At 42.4% G+C, this 13,219-nt stretch overlaps 1 protein-coding gene across 11 annotated transcripts in view; it reads right to left on the bottom strand.

Annotated features, from left to right (window-relative positions):
• The window catches only part of znf536 (zinc finger protein 536), a 417,096-nt gene that overhangs the window by 248,968 nt on the left and 154,909 nt on the right, over window positions 1–13,219 (bottom strand). For all 11 annotated transcript variants that reach the window (XM_085991555.1, XM_085991562.1, XM_085991559.1 and 8 more), the window contains one exon: window positions 120–234. The gene's annotated coding sequence lies outside the window, so the exon portion shown is untranslated. The remainder of the gene's footprint in view (window positions 1–119; window positions 235–13,219) is intronic.

Below are 13,219 nucleotides of genomic sequence, written 5' to 3'. Positions count from 1 at the left end.
ACTAAATAAAACTGATCAGATTTCGTTGCCACACAATCCTCTTTATGACACCAGGCTTTGTACAGTTGGGACATACACACACATATATATATATATATACTGGAGTATAGAAGTCTTACCTTAGCAAATGAACTGCATACTTGTTTTAAGACTGTCTGGGTGGTTGGAAAACACCAGTGAGTTAAATAGCTGAGCTTTGCACAGAAAGATTTTTGAGAGAGGCGTTCCACTTCCCTATCATAAAAAGAAAAATACATAAAGATATGATGTAAAGTGAACTGCAACAAATTCTCCAAATCACAGCAATATTCAGAGGTCAATGGAATTCAGCTGAAAAGGTTAAAGATGAAATAAAATCTAGCAAGTGAGAATGAAAATCTATCCTAAAGCAAGGCCACTGGTGACGTGTTCTAGACAAGAAGCTAAATACTGCATAGCACTGGGATCTTTCATTTTCATCAGATCAATAAAAGCTTATATTTATCAGGATTCCAGGCAGCTGCCATTTCTGACAACCTCCACTTTATTTCCCACTTCTCGTGTTAAATCAGGCCAAAGACTATAAAAGAAGCAACCTTCTATGCTACTTACACCTGAAGAGACAATTCCATTAAGAGCTTTTTTTTTATGTTGTAGAAACAGGGTCTGATATCATTATATTAGCAGGAGCTTCTAAACCTCTTTGTTCTTCTCCCCATGCTGCAGCCCAGTGCCACCCAAAAAAACTAGCAAGGGGATTTGCGGACTAAAGTGAAAGTACTTTTTTGTTCAGTCATACCCTAGTAAAAAGGAAAAGCTTGCTGCTAAAACAGTGGCCATTCTAATCATCTGTACAACAATATTTGCTATCAGGCATTCTAAATAGATTATCAGCAGTCCATCTGTGTCATTATTGATTTATAAGGCTTTAAGCTGCTTTAGAATGGAAGCTTTCCCACTAAGGGGCTTCTTGTACAAATCAGAGCCACACTCGGATACAGCAGTCTTTACTCAAGCTGAAAAAAGATTGTACTTGAAACACGAGCATGCAGACCACAAATTTAGATGCCATTTATTTCTATTCTTTTCCCAATGATAATCAAAGTGGATACACAAGTCATCCACATCCAAGTTATTTACATAAATATGTTACTAGTGTATAAAACAGGCATCATTAACATATGAATACCATATGCAAATGATAAAGGCAGAGCAGATGTTAGTGCATGTAATTGACCTATATGTGAATTGCTTCTGAACCCCATACTGTATTAATACTCTACACAGTAACTAGATATAGCCTAAAAAGTGCATCTCTGAAACACTACACTAGAAATGAACCTGACAGGGTCCCAGAGATGTTGAAACAAGGTCACTGTCACCACTGTATTTCGCTGTCATCTGCATTCTGTTTCTTATAGATGACATCATCATGTGGCTGTGTAAATCGATAACTTAATAGCATTTGGAAAATGCTGCAGTCTGGAGCAGGTTATAAAGAATGCCCCAGTTTTATTCCCTTTGTAACTAAAATGTCATATGTCTTAAACTCAGGCTCTTGCATGAGTGCACTGTGAAAAACAGATGCCATTTTTTATTCTCAGGCTTTATTTTTCACTTCTTCTCAGAATAACATTAAATTGTAGTAAATAGCCTTTTGTCAAGAGGCCAGGGACCACCCTGTATATGATAATGCATTAGTGACCAGCTTTCCAGCTCCTGAGCAGAAACATTCAGAGACTTAAGGGGTAGATATGAAGCAGTATTGTGTGCAGCCGGTGAACAACTGCAGCACATACTAATAGAAGCTCACATAATAAATGATTGTGTTGGGGTCTAACAGGGGTCTAACAGGCAGTCCGTTCTGTGAAAGGGTCAGCTTTATATCTCTGGTACAAAACAAAACTACAATATGTGCCCCCATTGTGTTTTTCGCATTAATAAAAAATCCTTGCATTTCAACTTATTTTCTCATGTCAGAATTCTTCAATAAATCGTGTTAAGTTTTATGACACTTACTATTCAGAGCATGGCTTGCCACAGCATTCACAAGCTTTAAGACCATTTACTTTAAATGAATTGAGGAGCTGGTCAATCTATAGGCATCGCTTTAAACCCCGCCCCCGCCTCCTTCCTTTTCTTCTCAGTAATTCCAGCATCTTCCTCACCTGCATTCTAAAATTAACAAGATCGATTGCAGCCATGGATTAGAATTCTTGGTAGAAATCTATTAAAGTATTAATGCTCCTGGTTTGGTAAGCTTCATGTATTTCAAACGCAATCCATTCTGTTTTACCCATGAACAATAAATCAAAGAACACACTCAGAAAATTACAATATGAAGTATATCTGGCTTTAGCAAATTTCCCATGTTTCTAAAGTGATGTTTGTTTCAATGGTTTTGTTATTCATCCAATCTGTATTGATTAATGCAGTATTATACTGTAATATCCTTCAGGAATGCAACTAACGTCTTCAGTAACTTCATCTGGTGTCTCTGTTTTCAACAGTAAAAGCCACAATGCTGCCTGGCAGCTAGAATGTTAGCTCCTTGGGCTCTCGACCAGGAGATCCAAGCTCAAATCCTCGTCTCAACTGCTACTTTTGAGGATCGGTACTGTCTAGGATCACTCTGTCACAATTTCTGCAGGGTGACTTAGGTGCGCCCAACACAGAACTTTTCAGGGAAGAGAGGGCAAATTGGCCTGTGGTCTTTTTCTTTGTGGTTCAAATGTGACTCCTGGATTATGTCTGTATAGAACTGGCAGCTATCTGTGGAAACATCCACAACACATGACATTTCACCAATCTGCCCTTGCCAATGTTGAAGGTAACAGAGGGAATGGGAGAAACCAGGGGAAAAGTACAAACTAAAGTGCACAAAATAAAGCCATGGTAGTTTGTCAGGCAGTCTGATTAGAATAGAGTAACCACATTTTCAAACATAATGAGTAAATATTTATCAAATCCCAATTTGTTTCTTATAGTACATCTATAAAAAGGGTTTATTAAATTGTGAAACATTACCAACTGGCAGTTAGGGGGAGAAATTGCTTTAGGCCCATTTTCGGGTGCAGAATAAGTGTCACATTCAGGTTACGCGCCCATTCTTGTGGACACAAGGGGGTCGATTTTCATTGACCCGTGGAGTTGGGATTGGAGGCGTGTGGGGGGTTAAAGTCCCGAATTCGGGGGTCCCGACACCATCCCGCCCCCAAGCCGCCTCCATGTAAGTTTCAAAGGAGGCGGGTACCCGCCCCACACTGGGACCCGCCTACCCGAGGCAGGAAGGGATTAGTGCCAATTAACTACCTGTTAACAGGTAGTTAACAGGCAGTTTTTAGCCTAATCCCTATTTTAAAGCTTGAAGTGTGGGATTCCCGATGGCTCCAAACGGCGGGCCGTCGGGTTGAAGGGCTTGGAGGGGTCGAGATGTCGGTGTTCAGGAGAGTGATGTGTGCATGAGTGCAAAGGTAAGTGTGTTTGGTGTGTCTAAAGTGTGTAAAGAAGTTTAAATTACCTGTACTTACCTTTACAGCCTTCCTTCCTTTAGGTTTCGGGAGTCCATCATCTAACCGGCACAGAAAGTAGAATGGCTGCGATCTGTCAAAAGTGACAGCCTGCAGCTTTCTGTGCCGGTGAGATTTCTAACTGAGTTTGTGTAGAAGGACTCAGGTTAGAAGTAAGACTGTCAGTGTTTGACAGCTTCAAACAGGGGTGAAACACTGATATTTCATCTGTCAAAACGTCTTGACAGATGAAATTTCAGTCTGTGACGTCACCTGTTGCTGGGTGGCCCTTAATTGGCCTGCTGAGCCCGCTGGGCGGGCTCAACAAGGTCAATCAAGTTAAAATCGCGTGGATTGGCCGCATCTCGATGGAGGCGGGACTACAACCCCAAAAGTTGTAGTCCCGCCTCCTTCCCGACTTCTGAATAAAAATCACCCCCAAGGAATGTGCCAAATTGGCCCACCTGCCTCGTTTTCTTTGAATAGATAGGCTGCCAGCACTATTCACACTTTTCATTTGCAGCTTGCCTAATGGGGCAAGAATATCAGGTCCCCCTGACACCATTAAAAGGGAAGGTGCACCTTAGCTGCAATCAGCTACGACTACTGAATTGTAAAAATGGCAGGCAGCAGAGAAGCACAAATGTGCCAAAGCAAGGGCAGGATAGGATGACCCAGGAAGCAGATCAATGCAGGAAGAGTTTGCATTCTAGCCCTGCTGCAAAGGGCACAGATGAAGACACTGAGGGTTCAGCCTACAGAAGAATACTAATGGGTATACACCAGGACCTTTTAAGTGCGCTAGCCTGTCTGCCAGTCAGCTTGCGCACATTGGCAAAGAGGATGGAGGCGTCCAGTTCAAACTTGTCTGGGGACTTTGCGCACAGCATCGAGACTATGCAGTCAAACATGGAGCAAGTGATCAGCTCTATGAACACTGCAGTGGAGCCCACAGCGACGGAACCTCTGGTGGCAGCTCTGACAGCTTCGATGAGAGTTCAGACTTCTGCCATCTTGTCTCTGGGCTCTAGCATCTTCTCTGGCTTTCAAAACCTGAAGGAGAGTGTGGATAGGGGCTTGGGAACATCACATCACTCCTGCACTCTGTTCTCACAGGCTAGTGGGAATGCTGAGCCTGAGTGGCAGTGGCACCCTGAGAGAGACAGCCTCTCAACCAGTGCCCTTGTTGGTTCCAGACATCCAACTGGGCCAGACTGCCCTGGCTATCACCAAGATGCAGCAGTCTGCAGCTAGGCCCTCTATGACTAGAGATCTCTGAGGTCACTCACATGGCCATCTCAAGTGCCCTCAGTTGAAGTTCAGCAGCCTTCCATCTCCCAAGCTTAAGCCACTGGGAACCATCTCATAGGAGCACCAGAATAGGGAAACTAGCACAGAAGTCAGGAACTACAGGTTGGCATTGGGGTAAGTTTTAGTTCTCAATTGTTAAATCTTTGGAATTATGAAATGAAGACTGATGAAGTCTTTTGGTGTTTTTAACTTTTTTGCCAATTCCAATTTCACCCTCTTACTGTTATGCTGTGGTGTAAATTTCTATTTTATATTTGCGAACCACAAGCTCACTTCTATCCACTCTATGCACATCTAGTGAAGTCTAAAGCAACCTAATGTATTTTCTCTATGGACATTAAACAAAGCTAATGTAATGAGATGACATGTCTGATTTACACAAGGTTCATTGCTCCAGGACAGTGGCTGGGAGAGTTTTTCAGCAGAGAATACTCAATATTTAACTCCTGCTGTTTGTGATTAGTGCCTTGGGATCTTTAGCCGCCCTGGCATAGGGTTACTATCCTAGGTGAAGGACACCTCAGTTCTGAAATCACAAGCAAAGGTTATTCCATTATTGTGACATATTTCTGTTGCTCTTAGTGTCACTTCCTTCCTTGAGCCGCCTCTTATGTGTCACAAGATTAGTACCTTGAGCACCCTCTTATCTGTCGCAAGATTAGTATATACTTGAAGTGGAATCTGATACATAACTGCCTAAAATGCCGTTACATGAAATTAAATATTTCCATTGTTGAGCATAATAGTAATTCCAAATATGAAGCAAAACCCTCAGTCTTTGTCTTCGAGCCATCTGTAACCCTTTGCGTAATACTTTAGCACTGCAAACTGCAACAGCAATAAACAGATAAACAGCATTAAATGATTAGAGTGTAACCATTTTTAGTTCATGATTAAGGAACATCATTTAACTCAGAAGTGTTGAGGGAGCAAAAAGATTTTATTCGTCTTTAATGTGAGTGAACGTAAAGCTGCAGCTCACTGATTGTGTAATATTCTCCTTCTGTTAAGTGTAAGGATTCTACGTAACTATAATTAGTTAATTTATTATGCTGTAATTTTATTGCCTGCTTCCCTATACATCCAGACTATCCTTTTCAGCCAACAGTGTGGCACAGTCCATATCTATATGGTCACCACCAAAGCTTTGGTCAACCTACCAAGAGTCATGTTTGAACCATATAGTAAATGACCCCTGGTAAAATTGCCCTCTCTCCCCTTAAGCAATCTGTGATAAGGTGCATCTAACTGCTGAGATACGCTTGCCGGGAACCACTGCTGCTGACCCTGGTGGACCTTCTGGGTTTGGGGAAGATTCCTCAATTTGTCTGACAATGGTGGGAATACTAGCCACTAGGGACACACCTAAGGCCATCGATATCATGCGGGAAAGTCCAGCACAGGTGTTAGTTTGGCAAGGGTGTAATTTCCGCACACCCTCTCCACACCACCCCGCCTCCCCCCTAAGTAAAAGGTTAAAAGTGCCTCACATGGCTCCCTTGAAAGGGGGCCACAGTGTAATAATTTAAAAAAAAAAATTCTTTGAATATCTCAGCCTCAACCCCAACTTGGGCCTCTAGGTGAGACCAACTCTGGTCCCAGTTGGCCAGTACTGGTCTGATTTGTCTGTTGAGGAACCAACAGGCTATTTTAGATCTAGTATTGTGCAATAAACTTGTAGTAAAACAGCCTCTGGAGAAGAGTGATCATAATATGATTGAATTTTACATTGAGTTTGAGAGTGATTTAGTTAAATATGAAACTAGGGTCTTAAATCAGAACAAAGCAAACTACATAGGAATGAGGTGCAAGTTGGCTAACATAGATTGGGAAACTAGGTTAAAAGATGTGATGGTAGATAAGCAATGGCAAATATTTAAAGAATTAATTCATAATTTGCAATGGATATACATTCCCCATAGGAATAAAAATCCCAAGGGAAAATTGGTACAACAGTGGCTAACACAAGAAGTTATTAGATTAAAGGAAGAGGCTTATAATGTTGCCAAAAAGAGTAGTAAGCCTGAAAATTGGGAGGATTTTAGAATTCAGCAAAGGATGACCAAGAAATTGATAAAGAAAGAGAAAGAGAATATGAGAGTAAACTAGCAAGGATATAAAAGCAGATTGTAAAAGCTTCTATAGGTATGTAAAAAGGAACAGATTAGCGAAAGTAAATATTGTCCCTTAGAGGCAGAGACAGGAGAAATTATAATGGGGAATAAGGAAATGGAAGAGGCATTAAACAAATACTGTGCCTTCACAGTAGAAGACACAAATAATATTCCGGAAATAGTGGGGAACCAAGAATGAGGAACTTAAAGAAATTAGTATTAGTAAAAAAATAGTACTGGAGAAATGAATGGGGCTAAAAGTCGACAAATCCCCTGGACCTGATTGCCTACATCCTAAGGTTTTAAAAGAGGTGGCTACAGAGATAGTTGATGCATTAGTTTTCATCTTCCAGCATTCCCTAGATTCTAGGATGATCCCTGTGGATTGGAAGGTAGCAAACTAAACTCCGCTTTTCAAGAAAGGAGGGAGAGAGAAAACAGGGAACTACTAGTTAGCCTGACATCAGTAGTAGGGAAAATGCTAGAATCTATTATTAGGGACGTGATAACAGGGCACTTAGAAAATAATAATAGGATTGGGCAGAGTCAACACTGATTTATGAAAGGGAAATCGTGTTTGCCCTTGTAACTAGCAGGGTAGATAAGGGGGAACGAGTGGATGTAGTATATTTGGATTTTCAAAAAGCATTCAATAAGGTGCCACACAAGAGGTTATTATACAAAATTAGGGCTCATGGGATTGTGGGTAATAGATTAGCAAGCATTGCGGATTGGCTTATGGACAGAAAACAGAGAGTAGGAATAACTAGGGTCATTTTCGGGTTGGCAGGCTGTAACTAGTGGGGTACTGCAAAGATCAGTGCTTGGGCCCCAGCTATTTACAATCTATATTAATGACTTAGATGAGGGGACTGAGTGTAATGTATCCAAGTCTGTTGACGATACAAAGTTAGGTGGGAAAGTAAGCTGTGAGGAGGACAAAAAGAAGCTGCAAAGGGATATAGACAAGTTAAGTGAGTGGGCAAGAACATGGCAGATGGAATATAATGTGAAGTGGTGTGAAGTTATCAACTTTGGTAGGAAAAATAGAAAATCAGAATATTTTTTAAATGGTGAGAGACTGGGAAATGTTGATATTCAGAGTCATGATGTGGAGATGCCGGTGTTGGACTGGGGTGGACAAATGTGAGAAGTCACACAACACCAGGTTATAGTCCAACAGCTTTATTTGAAATCACAAGCTTTTGGAGCGCTGCTCTTTCGTCAGGTGAAGTGAAGAGATGCATATAGGCACAGCATATATAGTCAGAGAACACTACCAGATGATTACAGGTAATCTTTCTAACTGCCCTTTATCCCACCTCGGCAGAGAGATAATCACAGCAATCAAAGGTGTGGATGGTGTCCAAACAGGTCAGTCAGGAAAACATTACATCAAAGAACAATGAGGTGGGGTCACCAGGGGTCAACTGTTGCAGATGCTGGGGTCTGTATGAAAAACAAAAAACAAACAAAGAACAATAAAAAAATTAAAAAAAATTTTGCTGGAGATCACAGCAGGTCTGGCCGCATCTGTGTAGAGAGAACAAGCCAACGACGACTCGAGTCTGGATGACTCTACATCAGGTGGGGTTACATGTAGCGTGACATGAACCCAAGATCCTGGTTGAGGTCGTCCTCATGAGTGCGGAACTTGGCTATCAGTTTCTGCTCGACGATTTTGCGTTGTCGTGTGTCTCAAATGCCACCTTGGAGAATGCTTACCTGAAGATCGGAGGCTGAATGTCCTTGACTGCTGAAGTGTTCCCCGACTGGGAGGGAACACTCCTGCCTGGCGAATGTTGTGCGGTGTCCGTTTATCCGTTGTCGCAGCATCTGCATGGTCTTGCCGATGTACCATCCTCCGGGGCATCCTTTCCTGCAACGTATGAGGTAGACAACGTTGGCCGAGTCACATGAGTATGTACCATGTACCTGGTGGGTGGTGTCCTCACATGTGATGATGGTATCTGTGTTGATGATCTGGCATGTCTTGCAGAGGTTGCCGTGGCAGGGTTGTGTGGTGTCGTGGTCGCTGTTCTCCTGAAAGCTGGGTAATTTGCTGCGAACGATGGTCTGTTTGAGGTTAGGGGGCTGTTTGAAGGCGAGTAGTGGTGGCGTGGGGATGGCCTTAGCAAGGTGATCGTCGTCATCGTTGACATGTTGAAGGCTGCGAAGAACATGGCGTAGTTTCTCCGCTCCGGGGAAGTACTGGATGATGAAGGGTACTCTGTTGGTTGTGTCCCGTGTTTGTCTTCTGAGGAGGTCTATACGATTTTTCGCTGTGGCCCGTTGGAACTGTCGATCGACGAGTCGAGCGTCATATCCCGTTCTTACGAGGGTGTCTTTCAGCGTCTGTAGGTGTCCATCACATTCCTCCTCATCTGAGCAGATCCTGTGCATTCGCAGGGCTTGTCCATAGTGGATGGCTTCTTTAACGTGGTTAGGGTGGAAGCTGGAGAAGTGGAGCCTCATGAGGTTGTCTGTGGGCTTGCGGTAGAGTGAAGTGCTGAGGTGTCCGTCTTTGATGGAGATTCATGTGTCCAAGAATGAAACCGATTCTGAGGAGTAGTCCATGGTGAGTTCGGAGACCCCACCTCATTGTTCTTTGATGTAATGTTTTCCTGACTGACCTGTTTGGACACCATCCACACCTTTGATTGCTGTGATTATCTCTCTGCCGAGGTGGGATAAAGGGCAGTTAGAAAGATTACCTGTAATCATCTGGCAGTGTTCTCTGACTATATATGCTGTGCCTATATGCATCTCTTCACTTCACCTGACGAAGGAGCAGCGCTCCGAAAGCTTGTGATTTCAAATAAAGCTGTTGGACTATAACCTGGTGTTGTGTGACTTCTCACAGATATTCAGAGTGACCTGGGTGTCCTTGTACACGAACCACTGAAAGTTAACATGCAGGTACAGCAAGCAATTAGGAAAGCAAATGATATGTTAGCTTATATTACAAAGGGATTGGAATATAAGAGTAAAGAAGTCTTACTACAATTATATAGGGCCATGGTGAGACCACACCTGGAGTACTGTGTACAGTTTTGGTCTCCTTACCTAAGGAAGGATATACTTGCCTTAGAGGGAGTGCAACGAAGGTTCACTAGACAGATCCCTGGGATGAGGGGATTGTCCTATGAGGAGAGATTGAGTAGATTAGGCCTATATTCCCTAGAAGAATGAGAGGCGATCTCATTGAAACGTATAAAATTCTTGCAGGGCTTGACAGGGTAGATGCTGAGTGGATGTTTCCCGTGGCTGGGGAGTCTAGAACCAGGGGTCACAGTCTCAGAAAAAGGGATCGGCCATTTAGGGCTGAGATAAGAAGAAATGTCTTCACTCAAAGGGTTGTGAATTTTTGGAATTCTCTACCCCAGAGAGCTCTGGAGGCTCAGTCGTTGAGTATATTTAAGACAGAGATTGATAGATTTTTGGATACTAAGGGAATCAAGGGGATTTGGGCGTAGTGCGGGATGGTGGAGTTGAGGTAGAAGATCAGCCATGATCGTATTGAATGGCAGAGAAGGCTCGAAGGGCTGAATGATCTACTCCTACTCCTATTTCTTATATTCTTATGTTCTTATACCTCCACCAACCATATGCCAGATAAAACTGAGGGCCCAGGATGCAGGAAATCCTGATGCAGGGAGTCCGAAACCTGCCACTTTACAACAATGGCCATGTTTGAGGCAGACCGTCCTGGAAAGTTCAGTAAAAGGCCGGCAGGGCCAGGTCTCAGTCTCATCTTGTCCTCTGGCACAATCCTGCCGAAGTTAAGGTGGGAGTGTGCTGGAAGAAGTCTGTTGAATTGTAAAATTAGTTATTTCCAAAATGTTTGGATATCCACAGTATGAGTAACAACAGAAAATACTGGAAATACACAACTGATCCATCACCATGATGAAACAGTAAACCATCTTTTCTCTTTTTCCAACATTTACTTTCAGCATCTGATGGTTTTTTTCTTTGTATCTCTACTGTACAAGATGATAATGTCACTTGTTCAACAATATCGATATTTACACCACAGGAAAATAACAATGGATTTAAATGATAATTCTTTACCAGAAGTTTAAAGTGGAATATATATTAATATCTTTGCTGCAAATACAGCATAAGCTGTTCTGATCTTCATGCTGGAGATGTTTCCTTTCTCAGGCTCCAACACAGAATCTCTGGTGTAACCAATCCTTCGTGCGTGCTTTTTTAAATTTGAAATGTTTTGCAGAAAGGCACATTCCTGATACCTGCTTCTAGTTTTCATCATCTTGTGTCAGTTTACTGTCCCAAACTAGTTCCTTTGAGCATGCTACCTAATAAAACATTTCATGATAAATGTTCTATAGTCTTCTCCTAATAATTCAAAGTCACTTTTTGTGCTAAATAAATGGAGCTTTGCAATAAGTTGAATTAGGCCATGTAAATAACACAGCAAGGTGGAAACTTAGTGCAAAAATTTGAATTATCAGGTAATTTTATTTTAGCAAATTTGGATTAAGAATAGACTGTATAACTAACCTTCCACTAGGGTGATGCATGTCATCCTCCACTCTGAGTAGAGATACATACAGCCAATTCATTTTGACCTGAATCCAAATAGATTTTTAAATTACTGTATTTTTTTCTTCAAAATTCCTAGACCAATGTTTAGATTTTTTTATATAGTGAGCCAAAACCCCAGTGTGCATTATTGTCGCAAAAGGTTTTCTTCAATGGGATAAACAAAAATGAATTGGTTTTTAGCACTTCCAAAAACAAAGCTGTGCTTGTGAATTGTGGAGCGGACACACAAATAAGACTTGAAGTGGCTGAAGCTTACAGTGACACAGCCAGAATGTGATCACAGTGGATGCTTCGTACCTACCTAGAAAAAATTTCCCCTTTCACTGAGGATAATGCGGGTATTGGGACCACCCTGCCATAAACCCACTTATGGAAGGAGAATCCAGGCCCAGGTATCTTTAATGCCAAGAAATATAACATTTTAAAGTTCTATTGACACCTTATCCATTACAGCTTTCAATGTCAGGTCTCCCGAGTAATCTTCAGATAAAAGAGCCATGGGTTGAGATCATGGCAATTTTGGCAGGTCAGTTCCCTCCAAAAGTGACTCCCACTGGAGTTTGCAGTGTCAGTGGGAGGGCACCTTATTTGCCTGGGGGTAGTTGCCACTTTAGGGATATTTTTAGTTCCCGTCTGCTCCAAGCACCTGGAAGCTCAGACACCCACCCACCTGTGGGGATGCAGGGGGTTGCCTGATTACAGTAGTGGAGGTGAAACAATTCAATGCTGCAAAGGGGGTTAGGGTGCAGTGTTTTTCTGGATGGATGAACTAAAATGGACCAGATAGCCTTCCTCATCCAAAATTATCTTGTGCATCGTAACAGATTTGGCTGCAGAAGATGAAAAATTAGCCGTATGAAGAATTTTATCAGTTTGTAGAATACTAAGCTGTTAAGCAAGAAGGAAGCTATTTGAAGTAGCTGGACTCTCTTCAAGTTGCAGAGGATTTTGGGCTGAAGGATGAAAAGTTGAAAAGTGTTCACTTATCCACGGAACTAAAATGGTGCCCATGCTTTAATCAGGCACAGTTTCATACAAAATCCTATCACATTTGAGTTGAATCCAAAGTGGAGAATTGAATTACTGCATCACGCAACAGAAAATCAGGAAATTCAGTTCCCAATTTCATGGAAACATCTCCTGACATTTTAGCCAGTTCAAATAATAAGCAAGAATCCATTATAGATAGACCGCTGATGTTTACAACACGAGATGCAGCAAGACCTGGGCAACATCCAGGCTCGAGCTGATAAGTGGCAAGTAACAGTCATGCTACACAAGTGCCAGGCAATGACCATCCCCAACAAGAGACAGTCTAATCACCTGCCCTTGACACTCAATGGTATTAACATTGCTGAGGCCCTCATCAACATCCTGGGGGTCACCATTGACCAGAAACTCAACTGGTCCAGCCAGATGAATACAGTGGCTACTAGAGTAGGTGAAACACTGGGTATTTGGCAGGAGTGATTCCCCAAAGCCTCTTCAGCACATACAAAGCACAGGTCAGGAGTATGATAGAATATGATCCACTTGCCTGGTTGGGTGAATCTGCAACAACACTTAAGCACAGCACCATCCAGGACAAAGCAGTGCACTTGATCACTAGCCTAAATATCCAACCCCTCCACCACCGGCGTACCGTGGCTGCAGTGTGTACTATTTACAGGATGCACTGCAGCAACTCACCAAGGCTTCTTCGGCAGTATCTCTCAAACCCGCAACCTCTGCCAC

This window comes from Somniosus microcephalus, chromosome 6, assembly GCF_052327205.1.
Source record: "Somniosus microcephalus isolate GS21.2 chromosome 6, FLI_Smic_1.0, whole genome shotgun sequence".
Taxonomy (NCBI): Eukaryota; Metazoa; Chordata; class Chondrichthyes; order Squaliformes; family Somniosidae; genus Somniosus; species Somniosus microcephalus.
The sequence above is the reverse complement of the archived record's forward strand: the minus strand, read 5'-3'. Positions and strand labels throughout refer to the sequence as shown.